Genomic DNA, 6,550 nt, shown 5'->3' on the forward strand with positions numbered 1-6,550 from the left:
AAAAAGCAGAATGCCTGTCTCGCCTATTTAAATTATAAGCTCTTCAGGGCAGGGAGTTTTTTTTTACTAGGTGTTTGTTCAGTGCCTAATGCACTGGGGCCTTTGTCTCATTTGGGGCCACTGGTTGCTACTGCAATATAAATAATTAATAACATTGCAAGGCTACAAGAGTGCTATTAACTGAATTAATAAGGATAGCCATTGTAACCTTGTTTGATACAGCCCTAGTTATGGGGTACATTTTCAAGGTAGGGCTATAGCAAGTGTTTTATCTGGGAACATGATATGGTCAATATGAAAGCTGGTGTTTAATTTTGGGCTACCCACCAGTCTGCATTCTTTCTGGGGGAACAACAGTGCAAAGCCGTATATTTAGAGTTTGACAACTAGAGAAGAGATGCACACAAAAAGGAAAGCATGCTTTGGTAAACCTCCTCCTCCTCCAACAATTAAGCCACTAAATGAAACAACTCAAGTGATAACATTAGGAATAACAGATCGTTAAAAAGGGAAGTGACAGGAGGAGATGTAGCAAACCTGCAGCATGGTGCTTGAGCAGAGAGCCAAAGGAACAGTCTTTTAGCCTTTGGTGGGGAAAACACAGCCTACTCTTCAACAGATGTAGCATATTAATCCTTCTGACCAGTGTGAGTTCTCTCTCTCTTCTGTCCCATGTTGCTGAATCTACCAGTGGTTTAAGAGCTGACCACATTTCTTTTGGGCTATTGAATTGTTTAAAAGATTTTCAGGTTCCAAATATTCCTTAGATCTCTGGAAGAAGATGAGATGATCGATCAGGAGACTGTGGTCAGCACGAAGATGTGAGTGAATAGACAAGTGCCATGGTAGAAATAGAAAGAGGTAAGCAGATCTAGCTTCTCTGGAAGGTTCCCATTGACTTCAATGGGCATTGGATGTGGCCCCAAGAAGAAGGGAAAGCACGCTGACCTATTTTCTCTCAATGCAGTAGCTATTAAAGGTCCTCTAATGTTTGTTTCTTTTCACTGGGGAGTATAAAAGATTGTCAAATTACAAATATTTCTTTTAACAAAAAATGCCTGGCAGCTGTTCTACAGATGTTATGAAAACCGAAGAAATGACCTAGCAGAAATGTATTGGTATCATTCTCCATTAATCGAATCTTGCAAGCTACTAATATGATTATTGTTTTGGTAGCATATTCCCTGAAACAGTCACAAATGGGTACACAATAAGATTACAAATGTACATAGCACAATACTGCTAATGCCATCAAGCCTGCTGAGCCACTTAGAAATCTTATTTTACTTTTCTACGCCATTTAAAACCAGGTAATAACTCAGATGATGAAAAACTAGAGTGGCATAGGGAAATTTCTCTGTTACCACATGGGCCATTTTCTATTCTCTTGTAAGGTAACTTTTATTCTTAAAGAGGATCCATTTACCTGTCCGGTGTACATTGTATAGGCCTCCATCTTTTCACAATTATTATTTACAGTAGTCCCTGCTGAGTGCTCTCTAAACCTTTGGGGTGCATTTGAGAAAACCTGGTCCCTGACCCTGGAAGCTCACATTCTAAGGAATTCATAAGATAAGTCACTGAGCTTTATTTCTTTGTACCAATTTATTCGATGACACCATATTGTATTAATTAATGTGATTATTAGAGCTGGTTGGAACATTTTCAAGGAATCGTTTTTCATCAGAAAATGCGGGGCGGGAGGTTCAGAATGGAAATGTTCTACAGGAATGTGCAAATTTTGAGAAAAATGTCAACAAAGTGTTGAAATCATTTCAGCTTTCTGAATTTGTTTTGGTAATGTTATGTTTTGTTTTTATAAGGTAACCATTCCATTTTTACCTTATTGTTTTGTTTCATTTTGGCATTTATATTACAATATTTATTTTAACATCATATTATATTATGTTAAATATTGTTATAATGTTTAGACATTAAAATTAAACATTTTTATCTCATTGTAATGAAATATTTTGAAATAATTGAAATACAATGTTTCAATATTTCCGAATTCAAAATTTTCAGAATTTTCATTCCATGATAAAATTACAGATTTTGAAATGTTGGCATTTCTTAAAGGATGGAAATTATTTTCTCTCCAATTCTAGTAATTTTTCTTCCCACCATGTCTATCTTTTCAAGTTATCATACAAAAAATTATATTGTTGTTTTTAAGAATGGGATTTAATACTATACTGCTGCCTTCTGTACTATGTTTGTTTAAACAAAATATAGAGAGAAGATTGAATCATAAGATTCAGGTCCAGATTTGTAGCTTTCCAAAGTTTGGGAGTGTTCAGATTGAGATTTAAGGTTTTTAGACCCTTCTGTAAAATATAGGAGGGAATTGCTAGTAACTTTTTTGGATGTAGGGTTAAATAATTCTTATTGCAAAACCAGGATATTTTCGAAAAAAGGACGTCATCACAGCTGACAGCAAGCATTTTTTTCTTCCCCAACAGCTAATACCTACCCATTCAGATAAACAGAACTAACGAGACTATTTTCAGTAATGTCAATGACATTAAACAATGTATACATATTTGTTGCCAAGAAAAAAAATAAGGAAATAATTAGCATTAATTGCTTAAGCAATATGATTCTTTATGGCAGCTACAATATTTAGGAAATTATATATAGACTAAACAAAGCTTTTATAAATCTCTGGGACACCAGAGGAAAAATGATCTCATAAAATTTCATTGGAATTCCTTTTAGCTAAGATCAAATGTAAGTATTAGTCCAATATGACTCCTATTGGGAGCACCACATCTTGCCCTTGCAAGAAGACGTACTTGGTGTTCTTAGCTCTTTTTTCCATCTGTCAGTAAAAGCTGACTGACAGACAGCAAGCATTGTGTCTCTCTTTCCTACCCATTATTCAGGAGGATAGAGGTAGAGGTGGGAGGGATGATTTGGAGAAGGAATAAATGAGAAGAATGTAGAAATTTGGCAGTAGAAGAAATTAATATTCATAGTAAATAGTTGAATTATGTAATGGAGACACAAGAATAATGCATCTACATCTTATAAATTACTAAAGAAAATAAATCCATCCCATATTGATAAATTGCAGTATCCTAAAGTGAACCCAGTCAGCTGAATGTTCTGATAGCCAAGCAGCCGTTGGCCCCTTCTGCATTATCTCACATAGGTTTGCAGTCACAGTTTTCTAATTAGACATCTGAACTCTAAATAAGCCTACATAACCTTCCTTGTTCTAAGGGGCCATCTGCACCATGGACCCAGAAATCAGTGGGATTTAAACATTTGCTTAAATGCTTAACTGAATCAGGACCTATAAAACCACTATGCTGGGGAACCAAATTGCAATTCATGTTTATATCAGAACTCAGTCTTGTGTTATGGATAGTCTCCTCCCTCCCATCCTATTTTAATTTTGACCCATTACTATAGTGTTGGTGTGACCAAAGCTGCAGCAGTTTTGGGGATGTGATGACGTCCCCTGTATACAATGTGATAGAAACGTGGTTTAATTATTTTGGGGGACAGCTATGTTTGTAACAGTGGGCCCAGGGGGTTGAACCTACATGGTCTTGTCGGGCAGACTGCACAGTGCCATCATTCTAATATCTGGTACCATAAAATCTTCCTGTTTTCAGTGATGTTCACAGCCCACTTCCAAATGTGTGAAATTGTTGTAATAAAATGCAAACACGTGGAAAACATTTGAGGAGAATGAGGGTTAGATGTTTCTCTGATCAGTAGATTCATTGACAATCTTGGTTGTCTTTCATTAGCACAATTATGTATGTCAGGGAAGACAATATATCTTCTATAGAAAGGAGAGAAAAGGATGTTGCCAAAAGAACCTCCTCATACTGTCTGGTATTTATGGAAGTCTGCCAGAAAATAGCTTCTAATCCACATTCTGTAACTATATATGCGCCTAAATTCTTGAGAAGATAATCAGATGTCCCACTATGCCTGGGATAGTCTAAGAGATTGCTGACCTTATCACTTTTTTTTCAGTAGGGGAGTGGGAGTGGGTGGTAGGAAAATGAGGGCTCCTGCTGACTTCTCCTACAATATAAAAGCTCTGCTTTTAATGGAAAGTTGCCAGAAAACAGCTCATTCTGTGTAGCCCAAGTTCCTTAAAAGAAGAGCTGAAAATACCAGATGCTCCAATTTGTCTTGGATTTTCTCATAGCTGCTAACATTGGTGTTCTGCTTGGTGGAGGTTTAATCAAATAAGGGCTGGACTGTGCCTTCCGAAATCCACATGCAGATACCATCCCCCCTCAGCCCTGATCAAAATGAATAGGCCAGCAGACAGCGCTCTCTGCACTAGATTCCACAGAAAGCCATGCCAGGGAAGAGCTGGGTGCGGTGTCACGGAATGCAGCACAAACATGGTCCCAGCACATCCCTTCTCACTCCTGACACACCCGCTATTCTGAGAGTTTGGGAGAGGGAAGCAGGCAGCCAGTGGAGGGTAGAGCTGACTAGAAAAAGGAATCTGTTTCCATGAAAAATGTGTGGTTGACAAATGTCATCCTGAACCAGGATGAAATGTTCCAATGTGAAATATTTCGCAGAGAGGGTTTTAAAGAAAAATTCTATTCTGGAAGAACTAAAATGCAATTTTTCAGCTTCTCGGCTGCCCACCGGGACAGCTGCTGTCATTTAGGAAAGGGGTAAGAGCCTGGCTGCCAGAGAGGCAGAGAGCCTGGACGCTCAGCTTCCCCTGCAGCTCTGGGAGCTAGAGAACCCAGGTGCTTGGCCTCCCTTCCCCGCTCTGGGGCTGGAAAGGCAGAAAGCCCGAGCACTCAGCCTTCAAACCCCTCCACAAAAGATTTTTTCAGTGTTACTGGCAGAAAGTTAAATTGATGAGCCTCCCTGGGGGCAGCCAGTGAGCCGTTATTTTTATTTTACCCAACAGAAAATCACAATTTTTTTGAAAAACTGAAATTTTCTTAATACAGGGGCTCGGCTCTGGAATACTTGCGCTAGATGACACAGACGACTCAAGAATTGCATCATCAGGTAAAACAGACTCCTGTGAGGATTGGCTGGAATCAACACTAGATACTGCAATGACATTTAAAATATACCTGTCCTTGGCATCAGTTGCTTGCTCACATAAAAAGAAAGTCTTAAGCACCTAATCTGTCCTTGATAGCGGATTTGAGTCTGGAAAAGTGCTGGTAGACCATTGTTGAGCTGTACCAAAGACATCAACATTCTTTAGGTTACTTTCAAGGTATACCTTCTGTATTTTTTGATCTAATATTATGCTGTGTCTTGTTTTTAAAAAATGCTTCCTGCAGGCAGAGTGATTAAAATGGTGTTCCTGTTGAGCTAGGGATTTCATAAACTAGTTTTGGACAATCTGCTGTTTTTAGCAGTACTTTCTTCAAATTTTGAAAGCTAGTCAACCATAAAAGTGTATAGAAATTTTAAGATGTTGATAATAATTATTTATTCATTATTTGTATTACAGTAGTGCCCAGCCAACATTAGTGGCCTTTTGTGCCCTTTGTGCAAACACACATGCCCTGATCCAAAACCCATTGAAATAAATGGAAGAATTTCCATTGATTTCAAATGGCTTTGGATCAACCCATAGTAAAGAGACAATCTTTAACCCGTATAATGTACAGTCTGATTAGACAAGAGAGGTACATTTTTGCAAATATCTATATATGATGTAATAACATATTACTTCTGTATTTTTCTAAATCTGATATAATGAAATATGTCATCAAATGGTGCCTGTATCAGTTATCTTTACCATCACTTTGATACACACACACATTGTTTATGAATTTATAAAATAAATAACTATCAATAGGATTTATATGTTCTCAGTAAATTCTGTAATAATAATTTAACACATAAAAGCGTTCTTCCCACATTGAAAGTGGTACATTGACTTTAATCAGTCTCCACAACATAAAAAGGTTCCAATTTTGTGTGTTTTTATTGTGGACAATGTTTGTCGCTTATTTCTTGACATGTAGTAAAATATATTTCTCCTCCCAATAGACCTTCTAACATTCCCAGTGGCTAAAGCAGGACAGGTCCTACCCATCAGGGAGCTGGTACTGGCTGCTGCCCCAGGGGAGTGGGAGATCCGGGTTGCAGCAGTGAGTTGTAGAGCAAGCCTGCCTTGCACTCATCCTACAGTGGCAGCTCCTGTCCTATGGGGCTGGCTAAGGTCTACTCCAATGTTCTGAGCTCTTGCTGCTGGGCACAGGGATGGGAGGGGGGGATGATTAGGAGGAGTCCAAAATGAAATGAAATTTTAAATTGAAACTAAGTGAATTTTGTTTTCAAATCAACAAATTTATTTAATTTCAGAATGCAAATAAAAAACAATGTGTTTATATTCTCCCAATTGGAAAATTGAAAAATGTCATCAGCATAGATATTTTCTCATGGAAGTGGAAATTTTCAAGTTCAATTTACCTTTTATGACATGAAAATTTAGAATTTTTCAATCTAAACCAGCTGTATCCCTCACATGTTAATCACAGCACTGTTGTACAGCCACCCATGTGCCTGGGAACTGGATTTGGCTTACACT

At 37.9% G+C, this 6,550-nt stretch overlaps 1 long non-coding RNA gene across 4 annotated transcripts in view; it reads left to right on the forward strand.

Annotated features, from left to right (window-relative positions):
* The window catches only part of LOC144271727 (uncharacterized), a 28,513-nt gene extending 22,301 nt beyond the window's left edge, over window positions 1–6,212 (forward strand). For 3 of the 4 annotated variants that reach the window (XR_013347413.1, XR_013347412.1, XR_013347411.1), the window contains exon 8: window positions 768–6,212. This is a non-coding gene — a long non-coding RNA (uncharacterized LOC144271727). The remainder of the gene's footprint in view (window positions 1–767) is intronic. The other variant, XR_013347414.1, reaches the window with a different exon arrangement.
* Window positions 6,213–6,550: the final 338 nt, after the last annotated feature.

Source organism: Eretmochelys imbricata, chromosome 10 (genome assembly GCF_965152235.1).
Source record: "Eretmochelys imbricata isolate rEreImb1 chromosome 10, rEreImb1.hap1, whole genome shotgun sequence".
Classification (NCBI taxonomy): Eukaryota; Metazoa; Chordata; order Testudines; family Cheloniidae; genus Eretmochelys; species Eretmochelys imbricata.